Genomic DNA, 23071 nt, shown 5'->3' with positions numbered 1-23071 from the left:
TAGAAAAACTCTCTAAAATAGAAGGACAAAAAGTTTTCTCTATCTTTAAAAGCTCCGCCTATCTTCTCACTCTAACCAGTACAAGTGTAGTATGAGTACAAAAACAATGAGTACTCAATGGTCATCATCGACCGACTGAACTAAAGCATAATAAATGTACATTAAGGTGTAAGATGATAAACCAAAGTATGAAAAGGGAAAACATGGAATAGAGATCCAAATACTAAAAATAAATAATTAAGAAAATAATATCAAAGAGAACATGATAACTATGGTGTAACTAGGCCTCCATCATCCCAGAAGATGTAAGCAGAAATGAATAACCCAACTGAGCCACATAAACCTAATAGGTGTAATCATGAAAGATATACAAACATAACACTCATAAGATTCTAGAACCAGACAATTGTAACCGCAGATTCCCTCATACCATAAACACCAGACTTGAACCAATTTTATAGCCATCGTCAGTAATCCAACAATATTAAACTTGAACTGGGAATATAATTAGGAAGATTAGACTATAACCGATCTTAATATAGTAATTTTTGGACATGAACCATTTAATATATCATAATTTCCAGTCGTGAAGCAATTTTAATGTCATAATTATTGGACTAAAACCAATATTCTTATCATAATTTTGAAACTCGAATGAGTCTTTAAATGAACCCATTGTCCTAGCCTAATCAAAGTTAGTAAATGTGTACAATCTCCTTGGACTCAAGATTAAGAATAAAATTATAGAAGAGGGTCTCCTAAGTCTACAAGGAGCTATTTACCATTTTAACTAAAGTCGATCGGAGGGGCTCACTACTAACCCCAAAAATCCATTCTAAGGAAAATTCTAACACAAGATAGACCAATGTTCCAAAATATCACTACAAGGTTCAAACTAAGTCTCATTATGTCCAATGAGGGCAATTCAACCCAAGGAATAGGTGGATAAATCAAATTTATCTAATATGGCTCACTAACCGGCTAAACAATCCAATTTTGGTAACTATATGACCAAGTAATAATTCCCAAACTAAGACTGGCATAAAATAATATTGATATCTTAATAAATCTCAATCTAAGAGTAGAGTAAGCCTAGCCTACCTAAAAGCCTAAGAATGCCCTATAAGGTTTGCTTAATTTGAGATTTCCCTACCAATAAGTTTTTCACGATACCATGTTATATAAATATTGATACCTATATTGCATTTTAATGCTTCAGGTCAAAAATGAGTTCAAATATCATTAGGGGCCTATTTTAGGAATCACATTATCAAAATAAATAACACATCCCCCTATACTTAATGGTTATTTACGCTCAAAATTTAAAATTCTAAGCTCAAACGACACTCATTTCAATCCATCAAGGAGCTAGGTTCCTATGACTAAAATAATTAATCAAATGATGCTCAAAATAGAAACTTACAAGAATTTTGATAAGGAAATAAATTTCCCGAGCTCACTAATACCTCCATGATTACCCAATTATCAATCTTCTAATATCATAAGCTCTCTAGGGTTGTAAGTCTCTTATAACATGTTAAAAATGGGAGAAAATAGGTGAAGTGAATAATTTAATGTCCATATGGTTACCACTTAAGAGGAACATGGTCTCTTAAATAACACCCTTAGCTGGCCGACATTCACTTTAGCAGACAAAACATCTCTTATGTGTATGCCACTAAAGAACTTAGGACACTACTAAAGTGATAAAGTGGAGACCAGCTTGACCTCTAAAGTGACTTTACTGGATGCTTAAGCGGCCAAAGGTCCAATTAATTACAAAAACAAACTGAGTCCATGAACCAACTGAAACATAGTTCTTGCCAAGTTTCCATTAACCTCTTAAGATTTATTTAGAATCCCATGAACTCAATTGAACTATGGTAATTTATCAAATTTGACCATTTAGACACAACAACTGCATTGAAATTTCCATCCAGAGTTGTTTTGATAAAATATGGGCCCCACACCTATGGACCACCTTAACCCAAATGAACTCATAAGCCTTGGGTAACGCTTTCAGATTTTTGTGCTTGAACAACTTCTGAAATTTAATCCTTACTGTCCTGGCTATGACTCTTCTAATGAGTCGTAGGGAGTCATAAAGGGTCATAGGGAATCAATCGTGGTTTAATTAAAACAAATGGTTTAGTATTCTTCTTTGAGTATAAAGGGATCTCAATTGGTTATCAATACATCTTACGGGTCATAAGGAAAAAGTCATATGGCATCAAAAAAGTTTGGCCTAAGAGACTGTGCTTATTACGACTTGAGTCCACAAATCATAAAGACTCATAAAAAGTCGTTATGTCCCAATTGTATGGATTCCTATATATCAACTCTAAATTTTTGTTGCCTTGAGTATGAGAGGTGGTTATGAGTAATCAAGTTTAGTTATAAGTTGGTGGTATGAATCGTATCCAATCTAGTATGTGGCCTTAATGGTTCTACCTTGACTATGACTCCTTGTGATAAATTATAATGTGTCTATATGAGTCGTACAGTGACCTATAGTGAAATACCTATACTTTTAACCATTGAGAAATTTCTTTATTTGATGTCACAAGGTTTTTACTACTAGGTGCATAAGTTATGCCCCTTGGATACGAGTCTGATCCTCCTTCTCCTTCTCTCTTATACCTAAGCAGTGTGGTGTAAGATACTCACTAACCTAGGTATGAGTAAGACTCCTCCCAATCACATCTAACTATATGAGTCATACATAACCCAATTATATATATTAAGATCTTGACTTGGAGTGGACTATTTTTGGTATGGGTAAAGTGTACGAGTGAAGGCATGAGTCGTACAATTTGGATATGACTCAATTGTGGGTATTCATACCCTAACTGCTATAGATAACCTAGGATAAGCCTAGGTTATGATTTGTGGGAGCACTTTTACTCTAGGGTATGATTGACTTATGTGAGTCGTACCCAACATCGTGGCCAATTTTAAGCTTTTAGTTAAGGACCTTATGGTCATTTCTTTTTCACCAAAACCCTAATTCCCTTTACTATATAAGTGTATATGGACTCCCAAAATACATCTTGAGTGGATCAAACATCCAAAATGCTTTCTCAAACACATTTTAATGAATTGGAGGCTAGGGTTCAAAGGTGTCCATCTAGGAGAGAGATAAGTCAAGTTTCTTGGGAGCATCAAATTGTTTAACGCATACAACTCTCTTTCTTCTTAGAGAAATCAAAAAATCATGTGGTTCACACATGGATTAGTAAGTGATTAGAGTCCCTTATTCTAGTGAATATTTATGTTGTTAAAGTCCTTGACTAATAAATGTATATGCATGGTTAGAGTCTCATGTATAATGATAATGTGAATATGGTTAAAATCCTCCATCTATTGAGAATGTTTGAATCTATAAGTTTGGGAGGTTGTAGTCCTCCACTTCATGTATGATGAATGAGTGCTTTAAGATTATCGATAAGATTTGTTACTTCATTTGGCATGTGGTATACCTATATATATGTAGAAGTGTATGAATATGATAGAATATTTTATATTGACTTGTTGGTGAATGATGATGTTATTGTATCCTTATCCTTGAGTTATATTCTAGCAAGCGAATCTCTAACCATCTTTGGACGCTATATCCCCTTACAACACAGGGGGCAATTCATCATCTTCTTTTCCTACATTATGATTAGATGATGAAAGTGGTTTGTGTACTGACTTTGGAGTGGTGAGCTTTACTACTTCGTAAGACATTCATCCTTTGTCTCTAATCCTTAGACTTATTCTCATTTTGATTTAGTTTGGCTATTATTGGGGGCTTGTCCTGTCATGCACTTTTCTAAACATTGCTTTGTAGAGAGGTATTAAGGATGGTTGTGGACTTGGGTATATTAAATAGATTAACTAATCTAATTAGGTGTCTAAACATATTTATGTTATGACTATTAGAATTTTTTATGCTATCTTATTGTATTGTTGAAATTTATCTGACACATGTGATTTTATTGATGATTAGGTTGGGTTTTATAGGCAACCTATAGTTTATGTTGGCTTAAGGTTCCCATATGAAATAGCCTATTTTTAGGATGTGTTTAGATAGTATCAGAACCTAGGTTCATGGTCAGTTAGGTATCTAGGATTCCATGTCAAGTAGAGTATTTTTTGTTGGTGCGAAGCATGCCACACTTACAAAAAAGGGGCTATAAAATATTTTAGGAAATATTTTCCGTTTTTATGCTTCAAACTCAAGCTATAGAGTCTAATGTTTTGGATCCCTCTAATTTCCATTTTCTATCATTTAAATCATGTCTCCAAGGAGTTCTTAGGTTAACGAAAATGATCCTGCCCCGATAGAGGGTCCTATGGACAAAGCTAGTCCAACTTCTAAAGTTCGAACCTAGGCTAGGGTTGCAGTATCTGACCATCCTTGTGGGGTTCCACCTGTCCCCACCAACCTCGACAATTAGAGTGACTCTCCTATTCTGTCACATCAAGGGAGTGTTACTAATGCCGAGTTTTGTCACTTTATCAACCTCTTGACTAAATTGGTAGCCTCCCAATCAGAGCGTGGTGCTTTGTCTACCATATTTTGTAAGGCCATAAGAGTTGGCCAATTTATGAGGTTGAGCCCTCCTATGTGCTTGGGTAAGAAGGTTGAGAATAATCCTTAAGGCTTATTGATGAAATGAAGAAGATCTTCCAAATCATACATACTTCAAAAATTGAGGCCATTGAGTTTTCTTCTTACCAATTGAAAGATGTAGTTTACCAATGGTACAAAGTGTGGAAATTATCTAGAGGTATTGATGCTAGCCCTGCCTTATGGGATGATTTCTCCGAGGCTTTCTTAGAATGCTTCTTTACTTAGGAATTGAGGAAAGCAAAGGTGAAAGAGTTTGTAAACTTAAAGCAAGGAAGAATATTTGTACAAGAGTATGCCTTGAAATTCCATAATTGTGAAGGTATGCTCCTGAGATGGTTTCTATCATGAGGTGTAGAATGCATAATTTGTCTCGGGATTGTCCCTTGAGTTAATCCTTACATGTAAGGCCACCTTGTTTATTCAAAACATGGACAACTCTTGTTTAATCATGCATATGTAACATGTGGAAAATGAGAAAAAGAAATAAACTGAGATTAGTGGAGGAGTTCGAGTTCTTTCTCCTTAGCTACTATTCACTCTCCTTACCCAAAGTTTCTCGGTGATCTTTGATCTTAGTTTAGTGATAGGTTTTAGGCACAAGGTCCCAATTCAAGGCTTTTGGTGCTCAGTTAGCTCCACCTCATACTCCTTGCAAATTCTACGGTCAGGGTCATCATAGTTAGTATGCGATAGGGAAAAACAAATGTTCTTGATATGGTTAGATTAGGCACATAAAGCATGAGTTCCCCTCTCTAGCAACTTTTTGGGCCAATAGGACTCCTATGGCTACTTTATCTACTCCCACACAAACTGTACTATGTTGACTTTTTACTTTTATTTTTGGCATTGGTACTGGCTAAAACCTGTTGTATGCACTTGCTACTTGCAAGGATTTTGAGGCATCTCTTGATGTTATCATGAGTATATTGAAACTTTTATCCCATGATATGTACTGTTTGCATTATCCAGGGTCTATTCTTTCTTATGTGACCACATATGTAGCTTTGAGTCTTTATTGTGGTCCTTAGAGTTTGTCAATTCCTTTTTTTTATTTCTAACCTGATAGGAGACTTTGTGGTTGTTAAAAGAGTCTATAGCGGGGTGTAGTATCTATTGGTGGTAGAGTTACCCCTTTAGACCTAATAAAGTTGGAAATGATCAATTTTTATGTATTTCTAGTGAAGGATTGGTTGCATTCATCATATGCTTCCTTAGATTGTTGAACCCATAGTGTCATATTTAAATTCCCTAATGAGCCGGTCATTGTATGGGAAGGTCATTCCTTAGTGTCTAAGGTAAGGTTCATTTCTTTTCTTAAGGCCCAAAAGATTTTTTCAAATGGTTGTTTGTATCATTTGGTTTGAGTTACAGATTCTAACTCTGAAGCAACTTCTTTAGAATCCATTTTCGTTGTTATTAAGTTTCATGAGGTGTTTTCTAGATTACCTTCCTAGTATTTCTCCCGATAAGGAAATTTATTTTGGGATTGATCTTGCTCTGAATAATCATTTGACTTTTGTCCCTCCTTATAGAATATATTTAGAGGAGCTAAAGGATATTAAAGAGCAATTGAAAGACCTCTATGAAAAATGTTTTATCCATCGTATTATGTCTTCTTGGGGTTCTCCTAAGAATAATGGTTCCCTTCGTATGTGTGCAATTTTCATCAGTTGAACAAAGTAACTGTCAATTATAAATATCCTCTTCTTAGTATAGATGATTTATTTGATGAACTTAAGGATGCAAAGTATTTCTCTATGATTGATCTTAGATCGGGTTGTCATTAAATTAAAATTAAGGATGTGGATATCCCTAAGACTGCCTTGAGAACCCTATATGGTTACTATGAGTTTTTTTGTTAAGTCTTTTGGGTTGAACAATGCCCCAGCAACATTCATGGACTTGATGAATAGGGTTTTCTATCTATTCTTGTACATGTTTGTCATTTTCTTCATTGATGACATCTTAGTCTATTCAAAGAGTTAGGCAAATCATGATCTCCTCCATATAGTGTTGCAAACTTTTAAGGATCATCATTTGTATGAAAAGTTCACCAAGTGTGAGTTTTGGTTAAAAGGCATAGCTTTTCTTGGTCATGTTATCTATAGTGAAGGGATCATGACAGATGAACAAAAGGTTATGGCAGTTATGAAGTGTTTTAGACCTATGATTCCAATCTGTATTTGGAGCTTTTTGTGTCTGCTCAGATACAATAGAAGGTTTGTGGAGATTTTTTTTACTATAGCTGCCCCATTGACTAAGTTGACCCAAAAGAAGGTTAATTTCTTTTGCTGAAATATGTGTGAGGGTAATTTTAAGAAGTTGAAAAATAAACTGACTTCAATTCCAGTTTTGACATTACTCGAGGGTAGTGATGGTTTTCTGGTACATTGTGATTCTTCCCGAATTAGGCTTGATTGTGAGTTAATGCAAAATTATAGGGTGGTGGCCTATGTTTCTACGGAGTTGAAATTTTATGAAATAAATACCCTACTCATGACGTAGAATTATTAGTCGAGGTCTTTGCTTTGAAGATTTGGTAATATTATCTTTATGTTGTTCATGTAGACATCTTTTTCGATCATAAGAGCCTTCAGTATGTTCTTTACTTAAAAGGAGTTGAATATCTAGCAAATAAGGTGGCTTGATTTATTGAAATACTATGATGTAAGTCTTTATTTTCACTGCAGTAAAGCAATGAAGTCACTGATGCCCTTAGCCATTTGTCTATGGGGATTTTAGCCCATGTGGATGAGGACAAGAGGGAATTGGTGAAGGACATTAACCATTTGGCTAATATTGGAGTTCTACTTGCAAACTTTGACAAAGATGGTATATTTGTGTATCTAGTATCTCAGTAGTCATTTGTCATTGAGAAAGAGGAAAAGCAAGTATTGGACCTTGACTAGGTGAAGATAAAGAGTAATGTGAACTAACACACAGATGCGAACTTAGTAATTTATGGTGATGGCATCTTAAGATGCCAAGGTAGGCTATGTGTTTATAATGTCGATGGATAGAGGGAAAGGGTCATGGCCAAGGCTCATGAATCTCGGTAGGCTATACATCCCGGTTCCTCCAAGATGTATCATGATCATAGATAGTTCTATTGGTGGGGTAATTGAAACTAGATGTGGATAGTTATGTGGTCAAGTGTATGGCATGCTGACAAGTGAAAGTTGAGAATTGGGAGGCAATTAATAAATATTTTGTTACTAGTCCTCCTCAATCTCGAACCAATGTGATTTTATTTTGGTCATTGTTTAAATAATGACAAAGTTCGCTCACTTTTTTTCTGTTAGGACTAATTACGTAGCAGAAGATTATGCTAAGTTATATCTTGTAAAGATCATAAATTCCATAATGCTCCGATTTTGATCATCTCAAATTATGGTCCTCCATTTTCATCTCACTTTTAGAAGTCATTCCAAAAAGGGTTGGGTACTAGAGTATGACTTAGTACCGCTTTTCATCCACAGATGGATGGACAAATGGAGAGGACCATCCAAACATTAGAGGATATGTTGCGGGATTGTGTGATTGATTATGGTTCTAGTTGGTATGACTACTTTCCATTGTTTGAGTTCTCTTATTATAATAGTTACCACTATAGCATTGAAATGACCCCTTTTAAAAACTTATATGGTAGGAGATATCAATATACAATTGGGTGGTATGAAGTTTGTGAGCATAAGATTTTTGGCCCTGATTTAGTTTACCAAGACATAGAGAAGGTGAAGGTAATTCATGATAGATTGAAAATCACTCAATGTCGCCAAAGGTCCTATGTGGATATGAGGTAGAGGGACTTAATGTTTAGTGTTGGTGAATGGGTATTCTTGAAAGTGTCTTCTATGATGGAAGTGAAGCGGTTTTTTTAAAAAGGTGAAGCTTAGTCCCCGTTATGTTGGTCCATATTTGCTCTTGAAGAACGTTGGCAATGTTTCTTATGAGTCGGAGTTGCCTTCTACAATGAACTCCATTCACCAGGTTTTCCATATCTCTAATTTACAAAAATCTGTGGGTGATACTTCGTTAGTTGTTCCCTTAAGGTTTGTTAATATCTAGCACTCTTAGTCCTATGAGGAGATCCCGGTGAGGATATGGGATTGGTAAGTTTTCCCGTTACAAATGAAAGAAGTGGATTCGATGAAGGTTCTATAGAGGAACCAAGAGTCCAAGGAAGCTATTTAGGAAGCAAAAGAGGACATGAAGTCCAAGTATCCTCATTGGTTTTCTCTCCCAAGAACTTGTGATTAAGGTATGTGTTAATCTTCTTACCATGATTTATGTCTTGATAGATAACGAATTAAAGTCCCCAATGTGTTGAATTAAGTTATGCCTTGTTTAGATAAAGGGTTAAAGTACCCAAGCTTTGAATTGATTTAAGTCTTGTTAGGCTATGGGTTCAAGTCCATAATTCATTAAAATCATATCTGACTTAGTAGCTATGGGTTTAAGTCTCTAATACCTTAAGTTAATTCATGTCTTTTATAGATGATAGGTTTGATTTACAAAGTTAGTAAAATAAATTGTCTATTGATAATGGGCATAATGTGTGTTGTATCGTTATTGTGTTCTTTGTCCTAACTTGATTAAAGGTTGATTTAGTGTGTGCCAATGCGTTGACTTGTTTTTATATTTGCCTTACCCTTCATTCAATGAAGAATGATCCAAGTGGGGAGAATTGAAACCCCTAGTCTTTGAACCAATAAAAAACTTCTCCATTTGATGTAACTAGGGTGGGTACGACTAAGGAGATGAGTCGTACCCCTTGGATATGAGTGATATCCTCCTTCCCCTCCCCTATCGTACCCTAGGAAGTATGGTGAAGGTTACTTTTGGTCCTAGGTAAAAATGAGCCTCCACCCAATTGATCAAAGTGTATGAGTCATACACAACCCAATCATATAGAGTAAGGTCTTGACTTGGAGTGAACTATTTTTGGTACGGGTGAAGTGTACAAGTGAGGGCATAATTCATAACCTTTGAATACGACTTAATAATGGGTAGTCATGCTCTAAACAGTTTGGATGACCTAGGAGATGCCTAGGGTATGAGTTAGGGTACAACTTGTACCCTATGGTATGATTGACTCAAGTGAGTCATACACAACATCGTGGCCAATTTTCACCTTTTAGTTGTGAACCTTATGGTTATTCTCCTCTCCCAATACCATAAGTCCCTTAACTATATAAGTATATATGTCCTTATAAAACACATCTTGAGTGGATCAAATATCCAAAACTCTCTCTCAAACATATTTTTACATTAATTAGATGCTAGGGTATAAGGGTGTTCATTAAAAAGCAAGAGGAGTCAAGTTTCTTTGGTGCATCAAGTTGTTTAAGGCACGTAACTCTCTCCCTTACTAAAAAACTCAAAAACCATATATCTCACACTTTGTTTAGTAAGAGTACATGGAGATTTAGAAATTAGATGTTAAGGGTTTTGATGCCTTGGCATGAATAATTTTTACCCCTGTTTGGATTTGTGTTGATGCATGTTATTGTTGATAGTTTCCATATAAGGGTAGTTGGGGTTTGTAGCTTAACAAAGGGGTTTTGAATAAACTCTAATATTTATCATTATTTCTTTGAAATTGGCCTTGGTAAAGGCATTCCCATAAGATGTTTGTGAAAATATCTAATTAAAATGACTATTTACATGTTGATGAGGCATTAAACTAGGACAATGGCGCAACTAGTATTGAGTGGTTACTAAATGGAAATGTGATGACATTGTTACCCATATAATTGTTAAATTGTGACTTTTTGGGTTGATGTATAAAAAAAGGGTTAAAGTCCCTAAAAAATGTGATTGAATTATGTTGAAACTAGAATGTTATGTATTTATTCTAATAAAGAATGCGTGATTGAGTAAGGGTCTTGAGGACCATAATTTGAATTAAATGATGAATTGAATTAAGGCCTTGGTCTATTGAAGTGTAAATTGATAGGTATGTTAAAGTCCTTAAGTGGTGATTTGAATGCATGTTGATACATGGGCAATAGGTTAAAGTCACAACGTTAAATAATGATAGTTGTTATGGATTGTGGTTGGAGTCCCTTGCCTAATGAAATGCATAGAGGTTAAATTCCCTTGACCAGTGAAATTGCTTGATGTTTAAGTCCCTTTCTTAAAGAGATTTCTTGAAGTTAAAGTAGCTTGCCTAATGAAACAACTTGTAGTTAGTCCAAGTCTCGCATGAGGTTAGAGTTGCGATCTAACAAAAGGGTATGAGGCTGAAGTCCCTTGCCTAGATGAATTTTTGTAAGAATCCCTTGATTGAATGAATGCGTATGCGGTTAAATCCCTTGACTAATATATGTGTGTGCATAGTTAGAGTCCCATGTCCAATGATAATGTTAATATGGTTAAAATCCTCCGTCTATTGAGAATGTTTAAATATTTAAGTATGGGAGTTCGTAGTCATCCACTTCATCTATAATGAATGAGTAATTTAAGAGTATCGATAAGACTTGTTCCTTCATTTGGCATGTGGTGTACCTATATGTATGGAGAAGTATGTGAATGTGATAGATTATAACATATTTACTTGTTATTGAATGATGATATTATTGTATTCTTATCCTTGAGTTACATACTAGCGCTCTAACTGCTAATTGTCTGTGGACGCTATGTCCCTACGTGACAAAGGGACCGGAGCATCGTCTTCTTTTCTTATGTAGTGATTGGACTATCAAAGTAGTTCTTGCATTGTCTTTGGAGTGGTAAGCTTCCTTACTTTAGAAGACATTCATCCTTGGTCTCTAATATTTACACTTAGTCCTATTTAGATTTGGTTTGGCTTTTGTCAAGGGTTTATCCCGACATGCACATTTCTAAACATCGGTTTGTATAAAGGTATTGTGGATAGCTGTGGACGTGGGTATATTGAATATACTGATGAATCAAATAAGGTGTTTAAACATATTCAAGTTATGAATATTGAAGTTATTTCAGCTATATTATTGTATGGTTGGAATTCATCTGACCCTTGTGATTTATATTGATGATTAGGTTGGGTTTTTAGGGTGACCTCCAGCTCATGTGGGCTTAAGGTACCCATACAACATGGCTCAATTTTGGGATGTGTCATAAAGTCACTTTCTATAATTTTCAGTCTTTTTATTAAGGGCAATTTAAACATTTCCCCTTTACCCAAATTGTAACCCAAGGTCTAAACCCCTATTGGGGACACCATTTGCATTGTAAACACACCAAAACACTTTCAAAAGCTCTCTTAAATTTTCTCAAGCATCTATATATAGGTTTTCCAAGAAGTAGGTCATCTAAAGGCTCAAAACATTAAACTATTTTTGTTAAACTTTGTATTTTAGGCATGTTACATATCTGTCATTTTTAATTTGTTAAAATCATATATTTTAAAGTATTATTTGTGAGATATTGATGATTGGTTTGAAACAAGGGTTGAGGGTTCCAAGTATTTATGATTGAACAATGTTTCACATGTTTTACATATGATTAATCATGATTTTATTACAATTTTTAACTTGTGGATAAATGAGTATAGTGAATGAACTAGGGAATTATGATTTTCCCCAAACTTATGACTTTTGAAGTGTTTGTGATCCGAACCCCATATTGTGACATTTGTTATGGTTATAAAATATATGGAATTTTAACTGTTCTTGAACTATTTCATATTGATTTTAAATTGAACCTTAGAGTGATGTATAATTCTATGAACTAATGTGAAATTAAAAAAATGGGGCTGTGAATTCCACCAAGTAAAGATAATTGGTGTGGAATGTTGAGTCACCTTGCAATTCTAGTTGATATGGCGATACTAACATTGTATAGCTTAATGTGTAATTTGGTTCAATGAATAGAAATGCATGATACTTGTTTTAATTGTGCTTTATAAAGGTTGAGCAGCTGAGCCGTGAATGTAAAGGACCCGAGGGACCCACACTTCTAACCATGGTTGCTGATGTAGGGGTTAATATGTTCGGGGGGTTTGAGTCCCCCTTATTAATACTGTTATATGATTGGGAGGCTTGAGTCCCCTATATCTTCTTACATTATTTGGTGCTTGTGTCACCTTGATAAGCGCAGAGGTTCATGTCCCCTATAGTTCCTGTGGCCACACGCACTGACCCTACCAGCTTAAGGAGAGTTGGGCCCATATTATCCATAGGTATCTTCATATGTTATGACTGTTGTGCTACACAATCTAGGCTAAAGTTTTAAAGTACATGTTAGGCTTTATTCCCTATCCTAGTATATGATATATACATATATATAATGTATATGTTTTGCTTATGTGGATTTGATTTGAATGAATTTGATCTGTTGATCATGGAATCATATTATCCTTATCCTTAAGTTACATACTAGTGTTCACCCTTCTAACCATCTCCAGATATTGTATCTCTACACGATATAGGAATGGGAGCTACTTCTAGTTTTCTTGTACAAGTTAGGTCGGTCGGCTTGGTTCATTGCTTTGTGGTGAAGTGGTAAGCATTAATCCCCTGAAAGGCTAAGGCATTTCACAAACTTTTATTCTTAGATTTTAGTTGATGGATAATTTAATTATTATTTTTATTCTCATTGTCATCTATTAGAGTTAGGGACATATCCTAACCAAGACATCTTTTGGGTTCTTTGTTTTGAAGGCTTGGTTTGGATTATTGTTGATATTGGTTAATGTTTGTTGGTTGTTTGGCCCGTCATCAGTCGTCAGTTATTGATATGTTTTGAATTTTTTATGCTTTTTTCTTTCTATCTTTTTATTTTTCAAAATTCATCCAATCTTGAGGGATGTTGTATTAGTTTGATTAGGTGTAGGGGTAATATCTGGTCCACGTAGGACTTGAGATACCTATCATAGCCAGGCCCTAGTTTGTGTCTTGATAGAGATGTTATCACAGCCAGGTTTGGTGTCATCGCATATCCAATAAATTTGTGTTAAGTAGAGACTCATTTATGAGTGTGTAGTGTGTCACACTTATAAGGGAGAGGCTATGAGGCATTTATAACTAATTTTTTTTTTCATTTTGTTCTATTTTCAAGCTTAGTTCCCATATATTCACTTTTTAGATCATGCCTCCCAGCAGATTTAATACTTGTGGAAATTCTTCTATCCCATCTTAGGATAAAATAGATTGAGCACATCCAATTCAGTAGTTAAGACCCAGTATAGGGTCGCTGCTTCTGATTGCCCTGAGAGAGCTCCATCGGTTCCCCTATCCCTCCTTAGGTTCCCCACACTGGATTCTCTAATGCTGAGTTTTGCTAGCTGATTGATTTTCTTACCTAGTTGGTGGACTCTCAGACAGAGTATGTTTCTTCTATTGCTCCATCCTCTAATACCACTAGTGTTGGACAATGCATAAGGTTGAGTCTTCTTGGTTTCAATGGTTCTATAATTGAGGAAGATATTTAAAATTTCATTAATGAGATGGAAAAGATTATCTATTTGATACACACTAATAATATGAAAGGGGTAGATTTCGCTCCTTATCAGTTGAAGGATGTGGCATACCAATGGTATGAAGAATGGGAAAAGTCTCGGGATGATATTGTAACTCCAATCAACATTCAAAGCTTCTTGGGTTTGGGTAGGTACTATAGTAGGTTTGTGGAGAGTTTTTCAATGATAGCTGCCCCATTGACTTTGTTGACTCAGAAAGATGTGAAGTTCTCTTATTCTGATGCTTTTGTAGGTAGTTTTTAGAAGTAGAAAGATAAGCTAAATTTTTTATTGAGGATTATACGAGGTTGTATTTTTATGAGATTGTAAAGATTCATTAGGTACCTGCTTTGATCATCTCTCAACATGGTATATAGTTTTAATCTAACTTTTGGCAGTCATTTCAAAAGGGGTTGGGTATGAGGTTAGTTTGAGTACTTATTTTAACCTATAGATGAATGTATAAGAAGAAAGGACTATTAAAACATAAAAAGATATGCTTCATGCATGTGTAATTAATTATAATGGTAGTTGGATTGAGCATCTACCTCTTGTAGAGTTTTCTTACAATAATAGTTATTATTCTAGCATTGGGATAGCCCTTTTTGAGGCATTGTATGGTGATCCTTTGGTATGTCCCCACAAAATTGACTTATAGTCTGAGCCTTATAGCGTGTTTAGTGAAATGTTAATCTGACCCTAAAAGGTTCAGATGTGTCTTCCTAGTAAGAATTATTTTGAACCATGTATAATTTCCCCAATATCGAATAAGCTTTCTGTCGATACCAAATTCACCTAAATCCGACACTCGGACAAAGAGTTAAAGCCATTTTCATGAGATAGTGTGCCAGCTGGCTCGTTAGCGCATCGCCGAGCAAGCCAAAATGGTAATCATCAAATTCCATTGGGCCTCGAAGATTATGGCACGTCGCGCCAAGGATTAATTTCAAAATTGTCAATTTTCAGTGCACCAATGCGATTCCACCATGTCACGGTGTCTTTCCAGTTCGCAACCAAGGTGGTAACACGATTCCACCATGTTGCACCATCAAGCAGTTTCCCGATTTTCTAATTTAGAGTGTGTTGGCGTGATTATGGCGCGTCATGCCAACATGTAAAATTATAATTTTTCAGTTTAATTCCAAGGGCGAAAAGGATCTTTTCCTAACCTCTATATATACTCTTTAACATGGGATTTGGCCTCATTTTAACAAAAATATCATTATTTTCTCTCAAATTTGTTCAAGAACAAGAGCTAGGGTTTCTATAAAATCAAAACCCTTTCTTTTTCTTCAAGAGAAATCAAGAAATCAAGAATCTCGTCAAGGAATTTCAAGAAAGACTTTCTCTAAGGTTTGCAGATGTTGATTCTTAGGTCCCTTTCATCCAATAAGCTCAAGAACCCCTTTTTTAAATTTCAAATCTTGTACATTTATGAGTTTTCATGATTCATGTGAGTTGAAGTTGATGTTCATTCTATTATTGAGTTGTAATTCATGTTTCTTTACAAGGTTTTAAAGCTTTGACCCTAGTATTTGGTATTCATGTGATGTTCATGATAAACCCTCTTCAAGTTGCTTGTTAAGTGGTGTGTTCATGTCAATTAAGTGTCGAAATTATTGAATAAGCAAAGCATGCTCCCCATATGCTTGATAAAATACTTATATGAATGAATTAGTGCCATTATAACATGTTGACTCGAAATTTCCAATAGTGTGTAAGCCCATGTATGCCAAGTGTTTATTGAAAAGCCTTAGTGAATGAATTGTGACACTGTAGTATGAAATTCCCTAATTTTTAGCTCTTTGATAAATGCTAAGACTTTAATACATTCTAAGTGTTTGATAAATAAATTGTAATATGATAGCATGATGTTCCCCAATTATGTGTTCTCCGGTACATGCCAAGACTTAAATATGTGCAAAGTGTTTGTTGTAAGGCCATGCTGAATGGAGTATGATCCAATATCATGTCCCCCTATGTTATTGCATGTTTAGGATTCCTAAATGCCTAAAGTGATGCTTTAATAATTGTGATGGTGAATGATTGTCCATGGTCTTGATTATTCAAGAATGGTTATGTTAAACTTTGATGTTATCTATTCCTGGGGGTATTTGTACCCAAAAATTTAGGTGTTGTCTAGAACCCATGTCAGTTTTTACAATAATTCCAATTGAACCATGATTCTCAGAACTCAGTGAGTTATAGAACTCTGTATTCTCAGACAGATATAGAATTTAAGAAATCTGAGTAATCTCTATAATGGTCGTAATCTCAGTATCGCTAGTAATCTAGCCTCAGTTTTGTACCCATCTTAGATCTAGTAGTATTCAACTGTCCAGTTCTGACCTCTGTAGTAATCGAGCACTCTATTTAAAGATCAGTGTCATTCAGTTAGATAATGAGATTCAGTAGTATTCTGTTAGATACGAAACCAAGTGAATTCAGCATAACTCAGTCTGATCATTCGAGAAACATGATCAGTGTCAGATTCAACTTAATTTGTGTTTAGTTAAGAATCAATTTAGAGTCTTTCAGTTGGGAGTAGGAGCTAGCACCGAGCGATGGCAGGGATAGCGGCTCCCCATCAGAGAGGCAGAGTCTTTAAAAACAATCCTTGAACTCCAAAACTACATTGCCAGCACAGGATGCATGAGTCACTTCTCAGGAAAAGCTAGTCACCCGTCAAATAGGCTAGACAATTATATTACCTTAGGTTTGACATCCTGGGAGGGTCACCCGCCTGATAGGATTAACTAGAGAGGTCTTTACCCTTACGGTATTGACACCCTTCCAACTGGGGTTACAGGTTGGACCCCACCAGTTGAGATTTGGGGCATGTCGGTTAAGTGACTACTTCCTACAGGTACAGTTTCAGTATCAATCTTTAGAAATCAGGACTGTTATATACAGTCAACTATATCAGTATGGAACTCAAATTGTTCTATTAATTCATGGACAACCCATCAAATAGGATTGGTCCCATATAAAGTTATTCTGTATCAGATCTAGAGATCACCCATCAGAAAGGCTTGATCTCATTCTCAGATTCAGTTGAGTAATCTCATTATCAGATCCTGAGGTCACCCGTCAAATAGTCTTGATCTAAGTCTCAGATTCAGTTGAGTAATGTCATTATCAAATCCTAATATTCACCCATTAGACAGGCTTGATCTCAGTCTTAGATTCAGTTGAGTAAACTCATTATTAGATCCTGAGATTCACCCATGAGATAGGCTTTATCTCAGTCTTAGATTCAGTGAAGTAATGTCATTATCAGATCCCGAGGTTAACCATCAATAGGCTTGATATCAATCACAAATTTGGTTATGTTATCTCATTATCAGATCTTGAGGTCACCCATTAGATAGGCTTGATCTCAATATCATATTTAGTTGAGTAATCTCATTATTAGATCCCGAGGTCACCTGTCAGATATGCTTGATCTCAGTCTAAGATTTAGTGGATTAATCTCATTATCAGATCCCGAGGCCACCTGTCAAATAAGCTTGATCTCAATCTCAGATTTAGTTAAGTAATCTTACTATCAGATCCGGAGATCACCCATCAGATAGGCTTGATCTCAGTTTTAAATTCAGTTGAGTGTTCTTTTTGTCAGATTCAGACATAATCTTTTCTTATCATTAATAGTAGACTCTAGAGTCATCTGATAGAGAGGTTTGATCTCCGATGCAGTCAGCCGACAGTACAAAGCTCAGACTTCAGTCATTGATATGAGTAAATTTAGTTAATCCATTTCAGTACTTTGAGTCACTATGATTTCAATTATTGTTCGTCCATTCATGCATGTGTTCTCATTCAGTACTGTCACGATTATTCAGTTAAGTAATTATTCATGCATAAGCCCATACATTTAGCCTTACCTAATCTTTATACTCGGTACATTCCTGCACTGATGCATTTTTGCTATGGTGTCTTATTTGACACCATAGGTTCAGAGGCACGAGTAGTAGACATAGCCGTGAGTCATCTTCAGTCGAGGATGATCCTTATTTTTTTTATTATTGTATTAGATTTTGTTTAATTTTAGTTGACGAAGTTAGTTGGGGACATATCCCATCAAATCCATAGTTCAGACAGTTATAGGTTTTTTTGATAGATGTATCAGTATTCAGTTTTTGATTTTGAGTATTTTTAGAAGTTTTGAACCTTATGGCTAGTTTTTGCATTTATTATCTATATTATGTAGTGTTCAGGTACAGATATCAGTAGAAGGTTGGCTTGTGGTCCTTCAGGATCATGAGCACCGTGTGATATTTTGGTTCCAGAAAATTAAGTCGTTACACCTTCATCAATTATTCCTTTAGAAGGATTGGGTATCATGGATTTCTCTATCTTATGAATAGATCCCAGTAGAGATCCTATACAGGAAGGTTCATTGGTTGTAGATCAAGGATATAGCTTCTGTTAAGGTTCTATGGCGGAACCACACGGTGGAAAAAGCTACTTGGGAAGCGAAAGAGGACATGAAGTCCACGTATCCATATTTTTTTCTCTTAATATTCATGAGGAAGGTCTATATTTTTATCACATCTTTGTTTTCTAACTTTTTTAGAAAAAGGTTGATTTTCTTAAATCATTTTTTTCAAACTTAGTTAAAGGTTGGAATGGTTATGTTGGGGTGTAATTTGTGCTATTACTACCTTGTGTGTCATTCAGGGTTGAATGATCCTAATGGGGGAGACTAAAACATCTTGTGTTTTGACCATTAGATAAATTTCATAGGTTTTGTGTTTTGGACATCATACAAATCGGGGATGTTAGTTATATTATATGGTACAAAAAGGCTGGGTTTAGTCGTATGTTGACCAGTGTAGGTTGGATATTCTCTGTTCAAGGTACGATTGGATCATATAAGTTGTATATTATGGTACAAATGGTAAGGTCTCAATCGTATGCTGCCATAAGTTAAGTCTAGGTGACTCTATTTTTCTTAGGGTATAGTTTCATTATACTAGTGGTATGGTTGGGTACAGTTGGGCTTGGATTGCCGTATGTTGGACAGTATTGGGGTCTAAGGGGAGGCCTAGTTTTTGAGTGGTGGTTCTACTTATATGATAGGGTACGACTGGTATTGGGTGATCATACAATTATGTGGGAATTTTAAGCAGTTTAAGTTTGGGGTAATCTGGACGATTCCATTCTTAACATCTTCAGGCCCCACAACTTATAACACTCTTACGATATCATTTAACCTATTTGCAATCACTCAAACTCTCTGAAAATACTCTCAAATTCTCTTTAAGGCTCTAGGGTTAAGGAAGGCTAGGATTTTATCAATAGGAGAAAATTGGGACTTACCAGGGTGATTTCTCTCCATCATCTTCTTAATCAAAGGAATGTTACTCCTCCTTCATTGTTAGTTCCAACTAATGGCATTTTTTATGAATTGTTTTCATGACATAAATGTTGTATGGTTTTGAGGTTTCAATTTTATGTTGAGGATTTTGTTATAATTCTTGGTTATGGTTTTCCTAGGTCTTTTAGTTATGGTTTTCATATTATTATGATAGTTTGAGCATTGGTTGAGTGGGAATTATTAATGGGTACATTTGGAAACACTATGCCCCAAAAATGTTTGATAAAATGCCTATGAGAATGTTTTGTTAAATTGTTGGAGTTTCCTTAAACTATGCATGGTGTAACATGGTAATGGAACGATAAATGGTATAAATGGTTTAAATTGTTTGGAATTGTTAATAAGGTCTCAACGGTTATGGTTAGGCTAATTTAAAGCCTTGTGGGTTACAAGGGAATCCCTCAAACAAGCGTAATAGTGATCACTTGTAAGGTACATAGGACTCCCCCAAGTTAACTTAATAATGTTATCTATGGATTCATAGGAATCCCTTCTTCTTAAAAAGGGTGTTTAAGAACATTTCTTGAAAGCTATAGTTGGTTTGACAATGCCACTACTTATAACCTTGGTTAATAATAAATGGAATAGTGGTATAGTTGCATGGTAATAATTTTAATTGGGCAATAATGGTGAGGTGTGATAGGTAGATGTGAAGGACTTACTACAATGGACGGATACTGGAAGCTCATAATTATTGACACGAGGACTGGTAATGGCGACCATATATGATAAATATGGGGTACATGAGAATTCCCTAAGTACACTTTTACATATGTATCAAGAAAAGCGAAGGGTACTTGTTAATCCCCTACTCCTATGGTATGTCCAATTCTAATGACTACATTAATCATGGCTCGGTTAAAGGGTTACACTGGACCCATATATCCTGTGGGGGTTACAGGATGGTTAAGCTACGCATACCTAGGTTAATGGATTTAAAGGAATTTTAAATGCAACTTCCTTTCCCAGTATAGTGATATGTATATATCTATGGATGTAAATTCATATAGTTTTTTACTTGGTTTTAAAGGTTGGCATTATTTTTTCCTTATCTTAAGTGCATGCTAGCATTAACTTACTAACCCATTTTTCGATGACAATGTATCCACATGATATAGGAATTGCCTATTCTACTTCTCTTGGTCTTATGCTAACCAATATTAGTTGGTGGGATGGATTGGTTTCTAGAATGGGTATGTCATGGTTGGTACAAGTCATATGGTTGGTGAATGGTTGTATTGTTTGGGCTTTTCTTTAGTTAATATGAGACTTAGTAACTTACCTTGGATCTGAGTAAAGTGGCTTACTATGAGCCATAAATTAGGGTACGAGCAATACCACTGAATCATATTGTGGACAGTGTTCAGACTTTCTTTGATTCTATTCTACCAGGGATATGGTTTAGGGGTACTAATCATATAGTTGGGTACTCTTTATAGAAAGGCTTTGGCTGAGTTAAGGGAACTCAAGGAGAAACTTAAGGATCTTTTAGATAAAGGTTTCATCCATCCTATTTTACCCTAATGGTGTGCATCAGTCCTATTCATGCAAAAGAAAGATGGTTCCTTCGGATGTGCATTGACTATCGATATTTGAATAAAGTGACGGTTAAGAGAAAGTATACTTTTCCAAGGTTAGATAACTTGTTTGATCAATTGCAAGGTGCCAAATTATTTTCTAAGATAGATATTTGTTCTGGGTATCATCAACTTAAGATTAGGGAGGATGACATCCCTAAAAAAAATTTTGTACTTGATATGGGCCCTTTGAATTCCTTGTGATGTCATTGCAGTTGACTAATGCCCCGACGACATTTATGAATATGATATATAGGGTTTTCAAGTAGTTTATAGATTTTTTTGTCCATGTGTCCATTGATGACATTCTGTTGTATTCATAAAGTGAGGTAGAACAAGCTAATAACCTCTGTATGGTGTTTCAAACCTTAAAGAAACAATAGTCGTATGCCAAATTCTCAAAGTATGAGTTTTAGTTCAGCGCTGTAACTTTTTTTTGTCATATTATTTTTAGTGAGGGGATCATGTTGGATTCATAAAAGGAGGTTGTGGTCAAATGGTGGCCTAGACCCATGAATCCAACTGACATTAGGAGCTTCTTGGATTTGGCTAGGTATTATATGAAGTTCGTGGATAGTTTCTGGATGATAGGTGCCCTATTGACTAAATTGACTCAGAAAAGGGTAAAGTTCTCTTAGAAGGATGCTTGTGGGGGTAATTTTGAGAAGCTTAAGTATAAGCTAACTTTGACTCTGGTCTTGACTTTACATGATGGAAATGTGGAGTTTGTAGTTTATTGTGATGCGTCCTGGGTGGGGCTTGGTTGTATTTTGACGCAACATGGGAAGCTGATTGCCTATGCCTCCAAAAAGGTGAAGGTGTATGAGAGAAATATCCTACTCATGATTTTGAGCTTTTAGTGGTAGTTTTTTCTTTGATAATCTAGCATTATTACTTGTATGGAGTTCACGTGGTCATTTTTCTGATCATGAGAGTCTGCAGTATGTATTCACTGAGAAGGAGCTCAATCTCAGGCATAGGAGATGGTTAGAGCTTCTCAAGGACTATGATATAAGGATTCACGACCACCCAGGTAAAGCTAACATGGTTTTTGATGCTTTTAGCAGGTTTTCCATAAAAATTTAGTTTATTTAGATAAAGAAAAGTGGGAATTTTTGAAGGATATTCACTGTTTGGCCAATCATGGAGTTTGTCTCTTGGACTTTGTGAAATGTGGTATGCTGGTACAACAAGTGATTCGATCATCTCTTGGTGCAGAGATCAAGGAAAAGCAAATGCTAGATACCATCATAATGAGAATTAAGAGTGATGTAGGTGTGCAAAAGGTGATGGTATTTGAGATTTGTGGTAATGGTATACTGATGTACCAAGGAAGGTTATGTGTTCCTGACGTCGATGTTTTTCCACAAAGGATGTTGGATGTGGCGCATGAATTGCACTATTTTGTTCATCTCGGTTCGACAAAAAGGTATCATGATCTCAAGGATATGTATTGGTGGAATTGAATGATAATGGATGAGGTTGATTTTTTTGCCAAGTATATGGTGTCTTAACAAGTTAAAATTGAGCACATGAGGCCTGGAGGGTTGAACTAGGAAATTGAGTTTCCTAAATAGAAATAGGAGGTAATCAATATGGATTTCTTTATAGGTCTTCCTCAATCTCGTAACCAATTTGATTCAGTTTGGGTCACTGTTGATAGGATGACAAAGTCTTCTCACTTCTTACCTATAAGGAATAACTTTTTGGCTGATGACTATATCCGATTGTATCTTCATGATATTGTAAAGCCACATGGGGTACTTGTTTCAATTATATTCTATCGTGGTACACAATATTTATGTTACTTTTGGCGGTCATTTCGAAAGGATTTGGGTACTAAGGTTAGTCTGAGTAGTACTTTTCAACCGCATATGGATGGGCAAGCAGAAAGGACTATTAGACATTCGAAGGTATGCTTTGTGCATGTGTGATTTATTATGTTGGAAATTGGGTTGATTATTTACCGTTGGTAGAATCTTCTTACAACAATAGCTATCATTCTTGCTTTAAAATGGCCCCTTTTGAGACATTGTATTGTATGAGGTACAAAT

The sequence above is a fragment of the Capsicum annuum genome, chromosome 12 (genome assembly GCF_002878395.1).
Source record: "Capsicum annuum cultivar UCD-10X-F1 chromosome 12, UCD10Xv1.1, whole genome shotgun sequence".
Classification (NCBI taxonomy): Eukaryota; Viridiplantae; Streptophyta; class Magnoliopsida; order Solanales; family Solanaceae; genus Capsicum; species Capsicum annuum.
Note: the sequence above shows the minus strand (reverse complement) of the source record.